Genomic DNA, 21,459 nt, shown 5'->3' on the forward strand with positions numbered 1-21,459 from the left:
AACGAACACGTCGACCGCGCGAAGACGCCGTCCGAACGGGCGGTCCCAGCCCAGAGGCGAGAACCGCACGCGTCGAATACGTCCTGCGAGTCAAAGGGAGCGCAGAGCGAGTCCTTGCCGTCCCGAGGGGCCTCGTCCGTAGCAAAGGAACGCGTCGTTTTCCACCAGAGCAGAAAAAACGTCTCCAAGTGACACATCGGGTCCAAGTCGAGCTCTCGTAAGAGCCGGCAGGTGCTACCTGCTTTCCTGAACACGCGGAAACCGGGATCCCGCAGAGCCGCCCAGGAGGACAGAGGTTCATCCGTGAGGTCCGGGCCCGTAGCACGCCGCACCCGTGTTTCCAGCGGTCGAAGCGAGCTCTTGCCTCTGCCAAGTCCATTTTTATTCGTCACCACTGAATTTCTTCTGTTAAAAGAGGGGGGTGGGAGGGTATTGGCTGGCAGGGGCGTTAGTGAGCTGTTTATTTCTGTCCAGCTGCATTAGCCTAGCCTAATTTCTGGTATACCTTTAAACCAGGGGTGGGCAAAACGTGGCTCACCAGGCCGTTTTGTCCGGCCTGGAGGGCCCCTAAAATGTATAGAATTAATATTTATCTGCCCCTGGCTACTTGTCATGTGGCCCTCGATGGCTTGCCAAAACTCAGTAAGTGGCCCTCTGCCCAAAATAATTGCCCACCCCTGCTTTAAACTCTTTCAGTTGTAGGCTTTTCCTCTCTCTTTCTGAACCTTTGTCCTTTGCTGTAGAAGGAAGCCACCTTCTTTAATGAGGTTCATAATATTTTTTTTAATCATGAAAGCTTTGGGGCGTTTCCTCTTTCTATAATTGGTGGATGTCTTATGTTCAAAGGTTTCCGTACTAAAAATAATGCTTAAAATGTACCTGCCAAATGCATGGCAAAAATATATAAGTAATCCTCATGACCATCTATGGGGAAGGAAGTATGCAAATTCTGCAATGACAAGAAATGAGTCAGGAAAGTGAAGTGATTTATTCACAGTGTAAGAGGGAATTGGTGCCCAAGCCTGAGAATCAGAACACAGGAATTCCTGGCCGTTATTTGCAGGCTCAGACTACCAGGCCATTCATGTTCCCATTATACCGCCGCGGGATTTCCATTCTACGGAGCAGTAAGTGCAATGTTCCATAGCTTCACTTTTCTCCATCTTCACATTTATTTGAATCTGAAAAGCAGCTGGAAATGAAAGGAATGCAACCCCCACCTCCACCCCCCGTCCGTGCACACTCAGACACTGGGATTTAATTCCATATTGAACCCAAACATTAAAAAAAAAAACAAAAATCAATATCTATAGACAGTGTTCAGAGGTACTTTAGTGAGTTACTCACCCAAGTCTACTTGAAATTCACTGGAGTATGGATTTCTAACTCCCTCCAGCTCTTTTGACAACCTCAGCCCTTTTGAGAAAATTAAGGAAAGATTAAAAATAAAAAAGGTTTGGAAGGTATCAGAACACCAGTCACTAACTGGTAGAATTAAGAGCTGTCTCCATGCCCAGACTGCTCCAAAACTATTTATTGTAAGGGTTTATTGCTCTTCCTTTGGGTCACCTATTAGCAGCTGCTGGTGGAGACAGGATACGTAGTGGACTAGCTGGACCGCTAGCCTGATCTGGTCTGGCAGTTTCTACATTCTTACAAGCATCACTGCACTCTTGTGAATGAGGGAATCATTATTAGACTTGTTTTAAAGCTGGGTATAATAAAGCAAAGAGACAGGATAGAGCATCTTGGCCAAGGCCACAGTGTGGTTAAAGGCAGTATTCTAGTCAGGGTCACAATCTGTTGCACTAAACACTGACTCACACACCCTCTCACAGTTTAAAAACAGAAGCATTCTTCAACTGCTAACTTCAGACTTGGTCTGAGGTTAACACATCACCTTCAAGCTGCAGAAATCCCTTAAGAACTCTCTAAAAAAGGCAGCAGTTTCAGAGTAAGTATTGTTCCCTGCAGACAGGTCCCCCCACACCCTGCTGCAATGGTTTCCTCTTTGTAATTTAAACTATCACCCTCCCAGCGAGAAATCCCAGAAGCTCCAGTATACCTGGTATCCCACCCAGACACATTTGCTAAACTGAAGGCATTTTGGCTAGATCCATCCCCTAACACCCTACAATGAGCTTGCTTGTGATTATTTTATTACCCCATCTTCAGAAGTGTTTACTTATTAAATCAGAGGATGTTAGAATATCAGATTTATGGGCAGTGCAGGGGGAAACTTCTGTTTGTGACAAATCGATACCAGTTGGTTCATTTTCATCTGGGGCAAGTGCCGGATCGTAGCATTAACTGTAGGCTCCTGGGGCCTGATCTAGCACAGAACTGAAGTTAGAGCTGGGGACACACAATTTTTATCAAGATTGGACCCTTAATTAATACTGCACACTGCTGCTGAAGATCCATAGTCAGATTTTCAGATGATGTAAAATGACAAGGCTGTGCTGCTAATGCTGATGGATCAATACTGATTTACACCACTGAGGATATGGCTCGTTATATTTAGCATGCACTAAAATTGACTTCCTTTCATAGCTTTTGCAACCAAATGCAGTTGCACGACCCACAGATCTAGAGGGACAAATGTTACTAGACAATTTAAAATCAGCAACTTTTAGTAGCAGTCATTTCAACTTAAGAGTCTAAACGATGATTTGCCACTCCTGTTTCCATGTAACACCATGTTCTTTCCTGGTGCCTGGCACGCGGGACCCACCCTGGGGAAGTAATTACCGCATCTGATGGTTAAACGCTTAGATGCAGCATCCCAGCCTGGGACCACAGAGGTAGACAAAGCATTCACTGTCTGCAGGCTCTCCTATGCTGTGCTAGGTCCCTGTGTTAAGGTACAGCAAGGGGGCACATTTGCAGGAATACTGACATGGCCATGGTTTTCACGTTGCTTCTCTGTGCAGAAGAAATGCTGCAAAAACCAATCTAGCCCTCAAAATGTGTTTGACTTGGTCAGTCACTGGGAGGTGGTGCTTTAAGAAGGCTGGGGGTGGGGAACGATTTAGACCTCTATAAAACAAACAGCCACTGAGGATCTCCTCTCATCAAGTGTCCCTGTGTCGCAGAGGGAGGAAAAGTGCCCAGTGGGGGCATAATTCATGGTCAAACCTTCCCTACATTCTCTCCAGCACAAAAAAACAAATTATTCACAGCTCTGGCTAAAGGCATCTAGGATCAAAACACCAGTGTAAGGTCTTTAAAATCTTGTAAAACATGTCACTACACTGAGAAGCCACCAATGCATATCAACAAGCAGGCACTTTTGGCTCCAAAAAAGAATAATCTGAAATCTATTGATATCTTTATTTAATCACTATTTCTTAGAACTAAAATGGCATTCCCCTTGCCTTTCCAAATAAATTAGTTTAGGAATTTCCGGTGAAAGGCTTTGCTATTTATCCACACACTGATTAGGTGTAAACCAAATCAAACATGTGAGGTTGACTCAGAGTCGAGTCGGTCACTTTGTACTGGAGGTACAACAATCAAACACTGTTCATAAGAGCGTTCCTCTTATTTTTCTACCTTTTTTGGTCTCTGGAACCACATGAAATATCTAAGAGTTGCTGTTAGGCTGGCAACTTCTCTAATGAACTCTTTATATAATGTCTAAGCAGCTCTCAGCTGAGTTTCAACACTATGCTCCAGTTTCTGTCTTAGTTTAAATTGAAGAGACATTGTTTGATGTTGCCTTTTAATGGTCTACGAGTTCTTAAGAGACCCTGGGGGCTGATCTTGGGGAGAAGAGGAATACACAGGCTAACATCAATGTACTTGTACTCCGCTCTATTGTATGTGACCAGAATGTGGAAATACAGTCTCACTTGCCATCTTTCATCAGCCTCCTTGTAACAGCATCTGCAGAGGATCAATTCAATTAAAGTAATGGCATTGAACCAATATATTTTCTCTCCAGGATGTTAGCTAACACTGAAGTGAAAAAACTTTAACCCATGCCTGCTTGATGCAGAACAGTGTAGCTCTGTCACAGGTTCTTGATAAGCTAGCCAGATTCATTACAGGTCTGAAGTTACAAGTGTCAGTCAATGCTACGTCGCTCGCTGAATTTATCACGGATGTGTGGTCTACTCTAATGCAAAGCTTCAAGAAGAACTGAAAGGGCACAGTGCAGGAATAGGGCTTATCCTGGTAGGTGCAGCCCCAGAGGAGGCAGTGGCTTTGCATCTCTGTAACTAAGAACGTGAAAGGCTCACAGGCCCAAAACTTCAGCTGCCAGTGAAGCACTTTGTAGTTCCTCAGTCCCGGGCTGCCCTGCACTAGTCTGCCTCAGAGAGACGACTGCTTATGGTGCTGTTAGTACATTACAGCAGCTGGGCATCCATGGAGCAAGAAGAGTTAATTGTGTATAAAAATAACATGTAAACAGAACTTATTAATCAAGTTTAATTAGTCTTCCCTTCACAGATGACAGATAAAGCAGTTAAATGGTTTGCCCAAGGCCACCTGGAAAGCTTCAGAGTATGATCTCACTGATGCATGTATGAATGGGATTGGAATCTAGCCTTAACTCGTAGGACTAGATCACCTTTCTACTCACAAATAGTCTTTCCTTCAACCCTTATTTACTTTTCCTCCGAGTACACTTAACATGCAAGTAGATTCATTTTTGTCTACATACAGATCTTCTCATTCCTAATCCCACTGACCTCACACTATGTTTGAACCACTATGGGTACTACTGAGCTTGATGCAGTCCAGGTAATAATAATAATAATAATAAATGTGTGGCTTGTTACTACTTGCATTATGATGACACCTCTAATTCGGATGTGGGCTCCACTAGCTAGGCACTGTATCTCACACAATGAATCAGTCCCTGATCCAGAATTTATGGTTTAAGTAGACAGGAAGGAAGAAGTGGGGGGTGGGTAGAAGGAAGAATGATCATCTCCATTTTATAGATGGGGAACCGAGGCAGAGAGACAGACCTCAATTCAAAGACCATGGACCAACATACATATCTACACAGAACCAACAATTACCCTAAACTACCAAGAAAGCTATAAGATACAGCCAACCCCCCCAATACCACTGAATTTGCACTGAGAATACCTGCAATTGTAGCCTCACAAATCTCAAAAGGGCTTTCACCCAACAAGGATACTCCTCTAGAGAGATGGATCATACCTTTTGAAAGACCCACCCGGTTGCTGCAGCACAGAAAGAAAACCCCATGAATCGCACACCATTAGTTATGACATACCACCCTTCCCGGGAACCCATACAGAAAATCCTCAAAGAATCGCAACTCATACTAAAGATGACTTAATTCTTAAAAAGTTCTTCCCAGAACCGCCCATCCTAGCCTTTAAGCAAGCACTGAACCTTGCCAACCTCATCACCAGAAGCAAACTTCCTATGGCCCAAAGTGCACCGAATGGATCCAGACCATGCTGGGACAAGAAGTGTAAAACCTGCACATCGCCAACAATGCCACAATAACTACACCCTGCAACAGAACCACCACTGTTCCCGGATCTTACACCTGCACCTCCAGAAATGTTATACATCTCATCCAGTGCACTAAATGTCCTGATGGAAAACACGTAGGAGAAACCAAACGAGAGCCGTGTACCAGAACGAACGCACACGGAAATTTATCAAAGGCAAAAATACCCAACGACCTATGGGCGCACACTTCTCAAGATAACCACTCTCCCTCGTCTCTCAGTTCTAATCCTCCAAGGGAATTTACAAAACACCTTTTGTAGGACGAGCCTCCAAACTTCACTTCATAAAATCTACTGGATGCAAAACATCATGAACTAAATGTAGACATTGGATTGATGGCACATTATAATCTCCCTCCCATCTGATAACCCCAGCAAACAGAGCGTCTGCATTTTACCAGCTGCATTCCATCACCAGTTCAAATCCCCACCACCACCTGTCTCACACCTATGGTCTCACAGGGCCTCTGAGCCTCACTGCTATGCATGTGCATTTTCACAGCCCTGCATTTTGCATACTGGCTCCCATTCCACCCAGGAGAGCGCACACAGCAACAACATACGCTCCCTGTGCCTGAAGAAGGGTGTTTGTACTGGAAGGCTTGCAAAGAACAATTTTTCCAACTATTTAATAGGTCTAATAAAAGACATCACATCTACCCAAATAACCTTGTCTGCCTTGATTCAAAGAGGCGTTCCTGTTCAACACAGCACTGAAGTCTGTAAACACATGCTTCCTGAATCAGGGCTTAAGTGACCTCCCTGAGATCATCAAGAAAGCCTGTAGCACAGCCAGGAATTGAATTTAGATCTCCTGAGTAACAGCTCAGTTCCTTATTCACAAAATCACCTTTGTGTCAGTGAATGAGAATAGGTCAATTTAATCTCATTGAGATTAGGTCAGTTTAAATGAACTCGCAAGTTGGAAATCACCGGAGTAAATGCTCTGCTTTCTTAAATAGTAAACATGACAAGTCTAGGTTAGCCAACAATCTCCTTTCTTTTCCCTATGCAGCATTTTATGGCCATTTCTTTAACTCCAAGACACAGCACCTCAGAAAAAGGGCAGCATAAATCCCTCAATAGATTAGAGAGATACCTGAAGCAATACAGGACTAGAAATCTCTCTTTCTCAATGCATTTGACCCTCAAGGCCTAGTGGTTAAGTGAGTATAGGCATTATTATTTCACTATCTTTTTATCAGTGACAGAAGGGTTACCGTTGTACAGCAAAGAATGATCTTTCAAAGCTGCAAGACAGGCATACCTGGCAGCATGGTGGTATCATTGCATCTGGACTACAGGGAAAACTGTCCCCCAAAGAGCGAGGGATTTTGTTAGCTCAGCAATTATGGATGTCACTGCTTTGATAAGGATTCCTGACTGCAGCTGTTCTTCCCAGCAGGCTGTGTGCTTACTTGCATCCGGATGTTGATGTTCAGCACTGACAGCTGTGATAAAGTAGTACTGATGATCAGTTAAACAGTTATCATATCTGTCCTTTGTACAACTGTAGGCACTTTGGGGCAGGGAGCCACTTTTTATGATATGCACGTACACTGTCTAATACAACAGGACCTTGGTCCTTGAAGGGCACTTTCAGGGCATTTCTACACCTCCTTGGGCTCTGTTAAAGCACTAAAGAAGCTGCATTATATCTGTTTCTGGAGGTCGCAGACACAGAGCATGCCCCCATATTGCAGGTTTCCCTACCTTGTAGTTTCTACAACAGTACAAATAACACGGCCTCTTCCATCAGAGGACTTCAGGTGTTTCAGGCTGGGAGGAGAAGACCTCAAAGTGCTCAAGCTGGGAAAAGGGGAAGTAAAATGCATAGGGTTTGGGCTGGGTTCACAGGGCAGGCCAGATCTGACCTCCTGGAGCTTACCCCTGCCCAGATATCCAGCTCTCAGTCCTGTGGACCTTAATAAGGATCCATACACAAGGAGCAGCCATTCACTGTGTGCCAGGTAATAAGAGAAAGCAGCTGATACCGGCTAGCAATTAGAAGGAGAGGAAGCTCTTTGTTCTAAAGGAGACAAGGGGATTAATTACTGCCTCTGCTACTGCCAGCCTGCTTAAAGACACAAGAGGCAGTCCCCTTTCCAGTTGCTATTCCAGCCTGAGACCTAACTGGAATTGCAGCTTCTCCTAATACCTTCACTGTTGCTGCTGCTCCTTCTTTCATAGCGTGATCATATATTCTGACCTACCTTCTGCATCAGCTTCTTAGGTAAAATGAAGGTATTGAAAGGGTCTGGGACAGAGCAGTGAGCTTTGGGGCACACATCCCAGCATGCCTGCTGCTGCCTGGGGATCTTTAACAGCAGAAGCTGCAGTTGCAGACTGGAGCAGCTTTACCAGGAGGCCTGAAGGAAGTTTCATATCTATAAGGCTTCCTGCCTTTTAGGCAACCACAGCTGGCATGAGACTCAGGGTCAGGGAAGTGTTTGGGAGCATAATCAGGAAGGGCTCCTGAAAGGAAAGAGCACATCCTCTTCCTTCCCAGCTGGGGAAGCTTGGAAACCCTCTGCTGGTTAGTTCCCAGTGTTGTGAGTTTCTTTGCTCTCTGGGGACAACCTCTGTTGACAGAGGAAGCCGTGAGGAGGCCCACAGTGCAGTGTAGGTAGGACTTTATTGTCCCTCCCTGTCTGAAGAACCTGCTCATGTAGATCCATAGGTCCCCAGCTGGTGGACTAGATCCTTCCCCATCTGGAGAAACTAGAAACGAGCTGGACTTCCTGACTAGTCCCAACCCCTACCTGATACCTAGCTACAGACCTTTCTGAAATTTCAGACTGAATTGTTGGGAAGGAGCAGGATTTTCCACAGCCTTTCAGCTTTGCCAGGGTAGGGAGGACAAGCCGGGAGAGTGGATTTCAAGCCAGTAAGATGAAATGTGGAGTTCAGGATAAAAAACTGGAACAGGCTAGTGGGTCATAAATGGCTCTCTAGCTTTGGCCTGCGAAGTGACTCTGGAAACAACTCGGCTCCTCCAGTGGTTACTCACAAGTGGGCAGGATGATGCTGTTCACCACAACCAGGGCTGTTGAATTCCTGTCGAGAGCTCGTCTGTAAAATCCAGGTCTGAGATTAAATGCGTTTAGTACAAAGCATTAAGTGAACACTCCCTGAGCTGAACTAATGCTGTACCTCTGACTAAAGAACAGTGACACATGCATATGGATTTTATTTCCTGCCCTCTTAGTCACTATCCAAGGGATCCCATGCCAACCCATTTCTCTTAGAGCATGAGAAAGCAAGAAGCCTAGCTTTGTGGTCAGAGCAGGGGTTTGGAAACCAAGTGCTCCAAAGCTGGCTTTGACAGAGTCTTTGTGATAATATTATATCTATATTATGAAAGCATCCAGAGCTTGCACAGCTCTAGGCATGGAAGAGAAAGCCCCCCAAAGAGTTTAATTCCAAACAAGCAAAACCGGGAACGGAGAGACAGGAAAGCCATGTGCCCTGCCAAAGGTCACACAGTAAATCTGTGGCAGGACTGAGATTTGAACCCAGAGCTCCTAAGGCCCAGCCTATTGTATACACATCTTCCTCATCTTGGAGAAGTCATTTTACTTCTCTGACTCAGTTGATGAAGTGGAGATGATGATCATTACAGATGATGCCACTAGTTCTATTATTAACGCTGCCTGGCACTTCCCACTAGAAGAACATGACTTCACCCGTATCTAGTGCAGGCAATCATACAATTAAAACCATATTGTAATCCATTTCCATATGTGGAGGCAAATTAAGGTCGCATAAGCAATCTGGACTTTACAACCATAATAATATTCTCTTTAACATGGTGTTTTCTGTGTGCAATAGAGCATATAAGCCAATGTTAGGCTCTTGTTGTCACTTTGACTCTATGGCATTAAACTATTACTATGACAAATAAAATCTGGAAAAGCAGTTTGGAAGAGGTTTTAATACTTGGTGTCATTTTTCCCCTGCCAAGTGATTACATTTAATTGGACTTTGAATCACAATATTTCTAGACAACTTGTACTTATTTTAAATTCTATTAACAGCAGGTAGGGGTGCAATTAAAGTGCAAAATGAGTCTTGTGCTGCCATTTATAAACATCACCGTTCAGATGATCAAAATACTGTGTTCTTTCCCTAAGCCTACATAATTGGGTGTGCAGGAGACTTTTATGGCTTGGAATTGTTTTAATCTTTATAGATGATTTGGTTTATTTAAATGAGGAATTAGTATGTATGCACCTGTGATGCTATTTACATTCAAATGACAAGCTGACTGCTCGTGAATATTGAGCACTGGCATTTCGTGACAATAACCCAAAACACCGAGTTAGCGGTGGGCAAAGAACTGAACTGACATCAACTGCAGATCCCTTGAGCAAAGGCTGCATCAGACGGTTGTGTACACAGCTACGCTAGTTTATTTTAGGGAATGTTGGACCCTGGGGCAACAGAGGCCTCCTGAACAGCAAGGCATAATGCCCAGTGTTTGACAAGATGCTACTTGATTAAATAACATTGTGCAAAGCAGACTGGGAGGGGGGCCAGGGGTCCCCCTCAGCTTGTGTAGCACCATCTGCCCTAGATGGATGCTGTTAACATTTTCATAGCTTCAGCTGTAATCTTGCCTCCCCGCTGCCCCCATCTCCTTTACCTTGACTCTATAAAGATTTGGGGGAGAAGCTCACATGCACACGAGTACTTGGATTTAATACCAGGGTTGCGAGCAGATTTAATTCCTGAAGCGGGAGTGCAACTCCTACATCATCAGCAGCGTCCGTAGTCGTTGGCCAAATCTTTCGAAGCCGATTCGGCTAAATCAATTCGGGACAGTGATCCAAATCTCTGAATCAAATCACTGTCCTCCGAATCGGCTGAATCCAAATTGAATACTTCCCTGTTCGCACAGGAAAACTCTGTGGGGCTCCTGGGCTTCTTGCTCTATTTAAGCGCAGAGTGCAGACCTCATATAGATTTACCTCTAAGCCCACCTCAGGCACTGGCTTAACTGGGGCCAGCACAGAGGACTCTTCCACAACTTACTGGGGATATGGGGACTGCTTTCTGTGGCTGTTCTGCTGCTAGTTTCCAGTGCAGACCCATTTTAAGATTTCAGTAGTGTAGGAGACCATCGGTCATCCCCTGCCTTGCCAGGATGAACTTCAAGCCATCTATGATTTAGGAAAAGCTGTCACATAAGCTTGCTGTCCCCATGAAATGTATGTATGATCTGCTGAGAGCAAGTGGACGAACAGCATAAGAATGGTTTGCACTGTGTTAGCCAAGACGGCTGCCATCCCTTAGCTGTGGTGTTCTTAACGGAGGCCACATTTACAGGGACCCTCTGTCACTGCACCTATAAACCCACTTGACAGAGTCTCTCCTCTGCTGAGATCCATCTGTGCAAAGAGGACAGCAGGACCATCAAGTTCCAGCCCCAGTATAAAGTGACAGCAAGCCTTAAGTTGCTCTACCTGGTGACAGTTCACTTTAGTCCATAGGACCGCAAACTGCTACATGCACTGCCCAAAACTCAGCCCGTGTACCGTGTGCAGTGCAATGGGACCCCCTCTAGGTTGTTCTCTGGGCACTACCCTAACAAATGCAATCATCAAGGGCTGCACACCAGCCAAGAATTTAGAAAACGGCACTCAATTCTGCTCCGGTATTGCCCCTATCCCAGCTAACACATCCTCCTTGCTGTCAGCATGAACAGCTGGCAGAGAATCCAGCCCCAATTACTCCCCACACCAAGGGAATTCTCAGCTAGGAAAATAGGCCTCTTTGTGCCCCTCGGGCAACGCAAAGAGGATGGGTCCAGAGGCAAGAATCAGGCTCATTAGCTGTATTAGTGCCTAAGGCACAGTGAAGGAGGCCAGCTGAAAATTTAGCTCAGTACTTCTCTCCCCCCCCCATCCATGCGCACACACCCACAGTATGTTTTGGCTCAAATTTTCTTGGACAATAGAGTCTGCCTATTGTTTCAGCCTGAACTTAGCCTGCCTGCCCTTGAGTTTGAACTGCACAGTGTCCTTAATCTTCTCACATGAAAGGCTAACACACCGCAATAAAGAGCTCACAAAGGAGAGCTCTCAGCCCAGCCTTGGTCACCTTGAGTTTCAATGGCCCGGAAAAGGCAGTATCTGTAGACAAGCAGAGCGGAGGAGCAGTCAATACTTCAGAGAGGAGTCATCAATGAGATAAAAAGGACAGGTTTGCAGAATGATCAATGGGACGCAAAGAGCTTACACAGGGGAACATGAGCTAAATGAAGAGCCAACTGAATCTATTATATCTGCCTGTCTCCTCGCCAAAAATGTACACAACCAGAAAAATTCGTCAGCAGTGAGGAAGCACTTGGAGCTCCCTTGGGATGAAAGTCGCTCCACACATCTCGGGTCACTGAACTGAGCATCGCTCCCCTCTGTCCCCAGCCTTGTATAGAGCACGGGCACTCAGCACATTTATTGCAGAGCCCAAACAATTGCTGAAGAGGGAGAAAATATGGAGATCCATTATTCATGGCCAATAATCAGAGTGCAACTCAAGGCAATCTGTATTTACCGCACAAGGTATAACAACTTGTCACTTCACATTGCAGATGCACCACCTTGCTGGGCTCGGTGTACAATAAGCGTAGCGTTTGCCATCGTCAGATGCTCCCGTGTGATTTTTCACCAAGGCCTTTTGCCAATTAGCTGTTACTGTGAGAATAAAGGAATTGTTAGCTTTGTTACAAATAACCGTAGAGCCTGACACTCCTTTTAAGGAACGAGGATCCATTTACAGCGAGTCCCTTTACCTTAGACACTAGCTGTCAGGGAAGGCTCAACTACCAAAATACCTGTTTCAACCGAGCTACAAGCACAACTCAAATCACATTAGAAGATGATGATGCTGAATGAGAAGTCAGACACATGAGCAAAGCAGAGAGAAAAAAAAGCATAGGAAAGGGAGCCAGAGGAGATAAGGAAAATAGGCAGAATGGAAAAAAAAAACCCCATAAAACTGCAAGGGATCCCAGGTCCATACTTAAAATAGCCATGGTGATACCCCGCTCTATTCCAGAGCTCGGTTGGACAGCACACCTAGGAAGTAGGATGCCCAAATTCAATACTTTCCTCAGCAGGAGGAGATACAAATCCACATCTCCCTTGAGAGTCCCCTACAGCTGATTAGGGGTGGGGGAAACTTTCTACTCCTCCTGAGAGCTACTGTGCAGAAAAGAAATTAAGGACATGTCTACCCTGAGGCATATGGAAGTGCCCGAGTCAGTGCTAACTACCCTACTGGGCCCCACAGGTGACTTTGGTGGGGCAGCACGCGGTTTGCAGCTTAGGCACAGACAGACACTGGGCTTTGCAGACTTGTCTAGATGGTGATAGTTCTGGACATGAATCAAGAAAAGGGAACTTTAAAAGCCAGGGAGACTTTACAGGTGAAGACGTGAGTATGTAAGGAGTTACAGGGGATTAGGTCATTGCTCTCGGACTTGGGTGCACGGTGCCTTACTCTAGGACCCACCCTGCAATTCTTTAGCAAGGGACAGAACAAGCTATCAGACGACTCCCACCCCCACGGTCTGCACTGTTAGGAACTGCAGGAAGTCGGCAGGCTCCAAGAGGAGTCTCTTGGGTTACAAGCTCTGGAAGAGCTTAGAGAGGAAGGAGAAAAATCTCTGGGAACAGCAGCTCCCATTGGGCAGAGAAAAGTATATTTTGGCATTTTGCTGAAATGTTCATTTTACCCAACAAATTGAGGCCTACCCTGAAACAGATTCTGGCATGACATCAGTCCTTCCTGGGCTGCTGTGTTAGCCAGCCAGCTTATTCATCTTTTATTAAGTGTATACTGGATGGCTGAGTAAATGATTAAGTCAATTGTTATAGCATCTAGTAGATCGATGGGTTGCTTATAACCTTTAACACCTGTAGGTGCTGTTCTTTTAGCGGTCTGTAACATGCTTGTAACACTGACCCTTTTTAAACAGAATCTTATTATAAAGCGAGACCAACGTTTGAAGAGAAATCAATGAAGCTGCAGTAGCAGGAGCCATTATGGGTCAAACGTGTCTTTTCTCTCTAGGCTCTATTATTTCTCATGTCATGATGGAGAGATCTGCTGGGCCTTAGACACAACCAACACCTGGAGACCTCGTGAGTGACAGGACTAGGAATTGCACAAACGATCGTACAAGCCATTCGAGCCCCACCATGAAGTCTGCACCCGGAGCTGTAAAGGGAAGCACTCATTTCATTGTAGCGATGAGATGGTAACGTTCAGTCATTACCAATGGGGATGGGACTTGAACCAGCAGCCAAAAGGGGAAAGGTTTTGTCGCCTACTACCAATCCTCCGAGCCAGTCATCCTGGGCTCACGCTGCAGTGCTCCGGCCATTAAACACATCTGTATGTAAGCGGGTTACTTTGGTCAAGCTAGACCTGTTCAGGGCACAGAGGCCTTTATATTTTCCAAGAATTGCACTTACCTTGTCGAGCTCACCTGCGAGAGGAGTATGTGAGCAAGGAGTGTGAGGTGCTGCTGAGATATTTGTTCTCTTCAAGGCTGTTCTTTGATCTTCCTATTTCTTTTCAGCCATGGCAGGTCAGCTGGAGCATTTGCAAGTCTCTTCGCTGTGTTATAGGCATTTCTTGGGGGGGATTTTTGCCATCAGCCCTCTGCCTGTGATTTCACAAGAGCTGTATTCAGGAGGTGAAGTCATTGTCTCCATTAGAGCTGTACAGTAATGTCTCAGGCCAGGCCTATGACACACGTTGCCCAGGCGATGACCGAGAGCAAGGGGAAGAGAGAATTATTATGAAAATAGTCATGCAGGAGAGAACGTGAACAAGAGTTCAGAGACTGCAGCAGTTATAACCCTCTATCTGTTCCCAATGCACATCTATGTCCATTTGTGTACGCTTTCCCCTTCCAACCTCAGTATTTAGTCTTTTCTTCTCCCCTTTAAAAAAAAAAAAAAAGGGTCTGTCATAGAAAACCAGTCACGACAGAGCATTTTATAATGAATCCTGTATGCATTGCTCAATTGTAAAAGCAAACTTTAACCTGTCTCAGGAGTACAACCTAGGGACCCCTTCCTCACCGTGATACCCGGACATGACAGAGAGCCCTCCAATTAACAAAGTGAATACACACAGCCAAAGGCTCCTGAGCAACCCTACAGGGAACAAATTTGTGCAATCCTAACACTGGCTTCAAGATACCTAGTGAGAAACCAGTGGGCTGGAAAGAACCAATTCTACATTAAGATGCACTTCTGACCTCAAGACAAGGTCCCTTCTGTGTACAGTATAACTTGGGCACGTGGTATAGCTGAGGAACAAGACTGGAAAAGGAGTTCCAGCAGTTTCATTTCAGGCTAATGGCTACGGCAGGTGTCAGAGACCAAAGAAGAGCTTCTACAGTTTAAGGGACCCAGGCATTTGTAGCTAACCATGTTCTTAATCCTACAATGAATGAGCATAACCTTTCAGCACGTAGCATGACCAGATTTCCCTCCAGAGGCCCTTCCATGAGATATCACAGTAACCACCTTTGTGAGCAGGACACTTGCTTTGGTCCTGAATCCACATTTTGGAGCATCTCTTTCTTGCCTTACTTCCCCTTGAGAGTCTCTCTTGCATAGTCTATAGATAAAGAAAGTAGCTAAAACTCTTGTTGCCAAATTGCTGTTTGCAATTCAGCCCTGCAACGTAGGAGAGGTGTCCTGTCCATTTTCCTCATCTGGACAGAGGGGCTGAACATCTGAAAGCCAAGTACAAGTTCTTCAGCAGTTGTGAGAACAGCTCCCTTTAGTCTTTAATAGAAATAATGGGATTCATTCACATGCTCGTAATACATAAAATAAATAAATAACAGCTCAATAACAGCTTCGCCAGCCAAACACTTAATATAATTTTCTTTTCTTGTCCTTTGTATTGGCGCATGTGCATTCACAAAGACTTTAATAAGCTGGAAAGGTGCCAGACCCATTTCTGTCTCATTAAAAAAATATATCATTGCAGTGACAAAAGTAATTTTCTCTTGCATCACCAATCCATTCACTTGCTGAATTAAAACCCAACTGACAGACTATCAATCTTTAATGGGATTTGAATCTCCTTTCCAGGCAGTGTATGTATGTGGAAGTTATTCATAAAAGTGATCAGGTTTGTTGTTTTTTTTTAAATAGTTACTCTAAACTCAAAGCCATTCACAGCCTCTTAAAGGATAAAGCCAATTACTGTTAATAATTAAAATAGCCAAAACGTTATTAGCAACAGCCACAGGCCATACAAAATATCCCTTTTATCTTTCAGAATAGCGCTCAGTCTGGAGTGCATTTTGGGTTGTGCCCGCAGTCGCTAAGTCTGTGATATCCAATGTAAACGGCACCAAGTGCTGCAGAGATCTGTGCTCTTACCTTGTGCCAGGACACACGCTGTTAAGACCACGTGTACAAAACAAGAGGCTTGTTTCCTAAGAATACATCTAATTGCCTAGTTTAACCACGGAAAACATGTTGATTTACAACTTGATACAGCCTCAATGCTAAATATACTTCTTTCTGCTAACCCAGAGGATACATGGCTCCTGTACACACTTACACAATTATTCACATTTGGCCAGACTTATTTTGTTTTAAAAATGATAAAGAAAGATACATGTCATACCTTGTGTATTGCGAATAAAAAATATTTAGATTAAACTGCACGTGGAAAGGATTTGGTTAAAGTCCACAAAGACAACCTGAAAGAATTGTTGGCATAATTGATGGATGGCATACTAACACATTTGTCTTTTAAAAAGGTAGGCAGCTACCGTTCATGTTCTCCTAAACCCTGAAGCACAGTAAGTGCTTGACCTGTCCACTTCTTCGCTGTCAAGAGTTTAATTTTGATTAAACAGTGCTATCTGTTTACAATTTGTCCAGAGTAATAAAATAGGTATTAATATGGTCAGAAGTTTTTGTATTTTTTATACCCATGCCAATTACGTTGGAGACATGCATGGTGCCTTGGGTCAATCTGGTATCTTTTAGTAGACCAAGTGAGTAGTTGGAGAAATCTATCTTAGCAAGCTTTTGGGTTTAAAAAGCCTTTGTCAGGCTGAGGAAGCACCTGCAGCTGGTGTGTGCACTCTTCCTGGGTGGAATGAATAGCGGAGAAGCCAGAGGCTGGCATGCAATGCAGACAAGAAAGCCAGTCACAGTGAAAATGGAAATGGAGGCGTCAGGGGGCGATGGGCAGGCTGGGGTGGGGGGAGAAGGGGGATGTAGCGGGTAACAGTGGAGAGGCACCTGGCAAGTCAGACCGCCTTCCAAGTTGCCCAACCTCCAAATCGATTCAGAGGTTTTTATGGGTCTCCCAATTCGATTCAGATTCAAGGATTCAGCCTCCGAATCAGGTCAGATTTTCTCCGAATTGCATCGGCAACCAAAGCTTGGATGGATGGATGTAGCTAGCTACAATTTTCTTTATTACTTGTCAAATAGGCCAGTTTTTACATAAATAGTTCATGAGTCATCTACCAAATTTAACTTTTTTTCTCAGGGGAGAATTAGTTTTGATCCTCCTGCTCTTCTGGAGGGCTGAAGTATTTTACTTTCATCAACTTTTTTCCTCTCTTCCTATTCAGTCTTTAGGTAAAAGGACACACCAAATGAACACTGCATCCCTGTTACAACATTAATGTTCACTTTATTAACTTTCTAAGTGTTCTTCTTCTAATTTTTCAGTAAACTAATCACAGTAAACGAGACTTTAACCTGACTTGTCAACTTCAGATTTTTCACTGTGGCTTATTCGTAAAAAAGGATTGAAATAATTCCGGATTTAAATGAAGTTCCAATTTTTTTAAAATGTTTCTCAATCATGCCATTCGTTGGCCCTGAACCAAGTTCTAGTCTCCGAAGGCACGTGCACTGAGAACAAGCACACGCTCAGTCACACCCTTCGGGTCTTTGCACCACCTGGTGAATTTCAACTGCAAGTTCAACACGAATTACCAGAGAACACGGCACGAGGGACGAGCTCTGCTTTCATCTCCTCCTCAGAAGTTATCATACGAAAAAAAAAAAGGACTGTCATCTATTTCTGTAATGTTTTTTGTTCTCCCCAACAGAAAATGCTATCAAAGATAGCAAATCTAGCCATGCATCTGAATTCCGTACAACCACCTCATTCCACCACTTAGTGACCATATGAAGACTCTGAAGGAAAACAATTCCTTGACTTGCCTTTGAATTTAGGCAGGCAAGGCACAGCCAAGCAGCCAAAATGTGCTGATTCCAAGCGCTGGAAACCTGAGCACGCCACGCACGTCTCCAGCTTCCAGAGCAGGAGTCACCAACCAGTGGGTATCGATCCACCGGTAGATCTTGGAGCCTCTTGCAGTCGATCTGAAGCACACATGTGCCCCAGCCCAGCAGGTCAGTCTCTGCAGGGGGGAAGGGACCGGGCTACACTGAGGCTCCCGTGGTGAGGGACAGTGCCACAGAGGCAGCAGTAGAGGTAAGTTGAGTGGGGCCCCAGCCATGTGGGACTTACCTGCTGGGGAGGTGCACCCATGAATGTTTCTCCCTCTGCCTTGATCTGTCCCTCTTTCCCTCTCCACAGACTTACCTGCTGGGCATGGGGGGGTGGCAGTGCACGGTTGATCTTGGGTTGCTTTTAAACACCAAAAGGTGACCTCCTATTTAAAGAGGTTGGAGACTGCTGTTCTAAAGGCAGTACAGGTCACCAAAACAGGAGCAAAAGTGAAACGTGAACGGGTACTACAAGCCTGCCTACTCATTGTTGCAGGAAAAAAGATGGGAGGAAAGACAACAGTATTACCCTCATTAAAAAGGGCATAAGTGGAACCACTGGGATACTCACAGACAGGAATGAGGAAAAGTTGGTAAGAAAACCTTGAGACAGGTACTGCATTCCTCTCGGATAAAAAGCACACAGCTCCAGACTAGCCTTCTCCCCCATAACTCGTACTCTAGTCTGATACCCTTGCCTATCAACACACAAAAAGCCATACAAAGGAGGTTGCATGTCTGCAAAATCTTCCATTTCCTTTATGTGGTGGTTAAGCCGCCAGTTCCTCTCACCCAGCCCTCAAATCTGCTATCAATTATGTATTGTCAAAGCTGAAAATCCTATGGTGAACTGTAATCGCAGCAACAGCATGAACTAAATTAAAACAGCTTCAACCAGGCATTGATTGTTGGGCTGCTCATTTTAAATGCAACAAAATCGTAACTTTAACATTTATCACGCTGTTTCACTCCACTGTGGAATTCAGCATCAAGGGGACTTGCCAAGGTATTTGTGTTGATTGCCTCCAAGGACATTGGGCCCTGAATCAATCAAGTCAGAGCAAGTTACTGGAAGCAGAACATGGGATTTTCCAAGCGTGCTGTGTTGGCCAAATTCCACCCTTACTGAAGTCAAAGGCAGTTTTATTGTTCATCCACTTATGAAATCTTCTTGTGAAAAAGGAGCTTTACTGAAACGCAACAAAATCCACAGACTTGAGCATGACAGAATCTGGTGCTCAGGAAAGGGAAGGAGCTCTAGCACGGGAGTGAACAAGCTCCTTCAGCCCCTCCTCACCCTTAATTCAATGCATCTTTAATAACAACCCGCACCTGTCCTGCTACTCCAGTCCTGGGCCACTCCAGCAGACTCATTTCCAAGAGACTGTGTGGAGCTGAATAAAAATGAGTTTTACTGTGCAAAAATGTACAGTAATAGCTCTGAGCAGAGCCCTGCCTGGGCACACTTGTTTATCATTTATTATATTAGCATTCAAAGTGCATTAGATGCTTTCTGCACAAGGACTCCTGCTGTGGTTGGAAAAAAACCCAACAAAACAACAAACTAATTAATTAACTTCACATTATACCATACCAGTACTCTCTCTCAGCAAGTAAATGATATTTTAAAGTAACTTACCTCTGTGCCCTTCAAATCTTCAGACATGCGCACGCGTGCGTCCACTACTGCTGTATCTTACAGGGACTGATTCTTCCTTTTGCTAAATGCAACATTAACCCCCCATGACTCTCACCTTCGTCCTTTGGTTTACTACAATAAGTTGACTTTCATTCTATTAAGAGCGTTCAATGGAGCTGTTTTCTCTGTGATGAATTCTAATTACTCCAGAAACCCAATTGTTACCAATTCAATTACAAAAATCAAGCTGCCATTTTAGAACGGTAACTTTGTTCAACAAGACTCCTAAGCAAGCACACAGAGCTGGCAGCTAAGCTAACACACACAGCAGGCAAATCTTGTAACACTGTGGTAAGCGGCTGGGCCACAGCATCCCTTATAGCCATTTTCTGAACAAGAGCTGCAATGTTACAAACAGGACTAAGAGCAGAAGCTGGAGGGCAACCGATGTGATCCTGCTGTGAACTGATCGGACACGGTTGGCTTCAGATACAGACGGAGTGATCTACATATTCTAAAACACGTAAAACAGAATTCAGTGACGCAAGTCAGGTGCTCGGTACAATCACTCAGTTCCAAAATAAATACATGGAGACTAAAAACGACAAACTTTAAGTCAAACCATTCTGTAGGAAATGAACTTGGAATAAAATACAGTTAACAGAAATACCACAATTAAATGCAGGAGCAAATAAAGGAGAGTTGGGGGGTAGGAGGGGATTACAATCTAAACTCATTATTTCAATATTTATTTTAAAAGGAAGCTACAACATTTCAAGGCCTAAGTCTGATTGTGCACGTTTCCAAACACCAGAAGCAGATGCCCTGAAGCTGGTCTACTACCTTCTTAGGAAGATATTAGGTCAAAGGTTTTTCCACAGCAAACTATTTGTTTGCCACACTGAAATGTTCTGTTAACCTAACAGTCACGTGCGTTTTCCTAGACAAAGGAGGTAGTAAATGGTTACTGCCCTTATTTGAAATTGTGCGTCTCAGGCACCCTCCAACGATTTTGACAACAAATGGATGTGTTATGCGGGTGCACCTGCCTAGAAGGAATAGCGAAGCCCCCCAGCAAGGAGCACTGGTGGTTATGGAAGAACAGAAAAACAGAGTCAGCATATGCCTAGTCAAAACAAACTTTTCACTTCTTAAGCAGAGTGAACCAGCTGTTTAACAAGACTTAAAATCTGTCAAAGACTTTGAGCTAGAAGAGATGAAGAATATGAAAAAACCAGATGGGAGAAAAAACACAGAGAAAAATAGCTTACTAAATCCTTGCTGGAATGAAGGAAGCATGACTGAGCTTTTAGGAGTGGTCATACTACGCATACAGGGAGCACATCACTGGAAGAGTAGTATGAAGTGCTGAGACTAGCATGGTAGGTGTCTGTTATAGTCTGCCATATCATAACTATCAAATTCAGGAGCATTTTAAAAGCATGTCTGTCCACAAAAATGTTGACTTGTTGCTCTCTTGAGTTAAGTGTTGGTTAACTAAGATTACAGCATGCTAAAGCACTTCAACAGTTAAAAGAGATACAAACATAACGTGCAGGTTTTCCTCACCTTTACGTATCTAGAGCGTATCATGTATATTTTGAAAATCAGACTGACTTCAAATAAAGAGGTCATAAAAGATCTATACTTAAAATTATATAAACAAATTGTTCACAAGTGAGATTCAGAGCAAAAGTATTTAAACCGTCTTAGTTGAAACCCAAGTTACTATCTAGTAAGTTAGTTTTGAAGTTGAGTGTGCCATCAATGCATTCCAATTTCAGGGGTTGCACGTTTAACTTCACACATGTAAGTATGCAGTAAAGCTAAAACAAAATTAATATAAATTTCTTCTTTTTTATCTTACATTCTCTCATCACCTTACAATATTCTGCTTCCTATAGCAAGTGATTTTGAAAGTCTTTTTTTTTTTTTTTTTTTTTAAACATAAAAAGCATCACAGAAGAGGGCTGGTCAGGTCAATTTTATGCTAGCTTTACAAAAAAAAAAAAAAAAGAGT

General features: G+C 44.1%; 1 long non-coding RNA gene across 1 annotated transcript; it reads right to left on the reverse strand.

The window, feature by feature from the left end:
• Window positions 1-1,100: 1,100 nt before the first annotated feature.
• Window positions 1,101-14,334, reverse strand: LOC109286031 (uncharacterized). The gene is made up of 3 exons (XR_009462920.1): window positions 13,982-14,334; window positions 1,348-1,416; window positions 1,101-1,181 (listed from the first exon to the last, which is right to left on the reverse strand). It is a non-coding gene; the product is annotated as an uncharacterized LOC109286031 (long non-coding RNA).
• Between the last annotated feature and the right edge of the window lie 7,125 nt (window positions 14,335-21,459).

This window comes from Alligator mississippiensis, chromosome 6 (genome assembly GCF_030867095.1).
Source record: "Alligator mississippiensis isolate rAllMis1 chromosome 6, rAllMis1, whole genome shotgun sequence".
In the NCBI taxonomy this organism is placed as follows: Eukaryota; Metazoa; Chordata; order Crocodylia; family Alligatoridae; genus Alligator; species Alligator mississippiensis.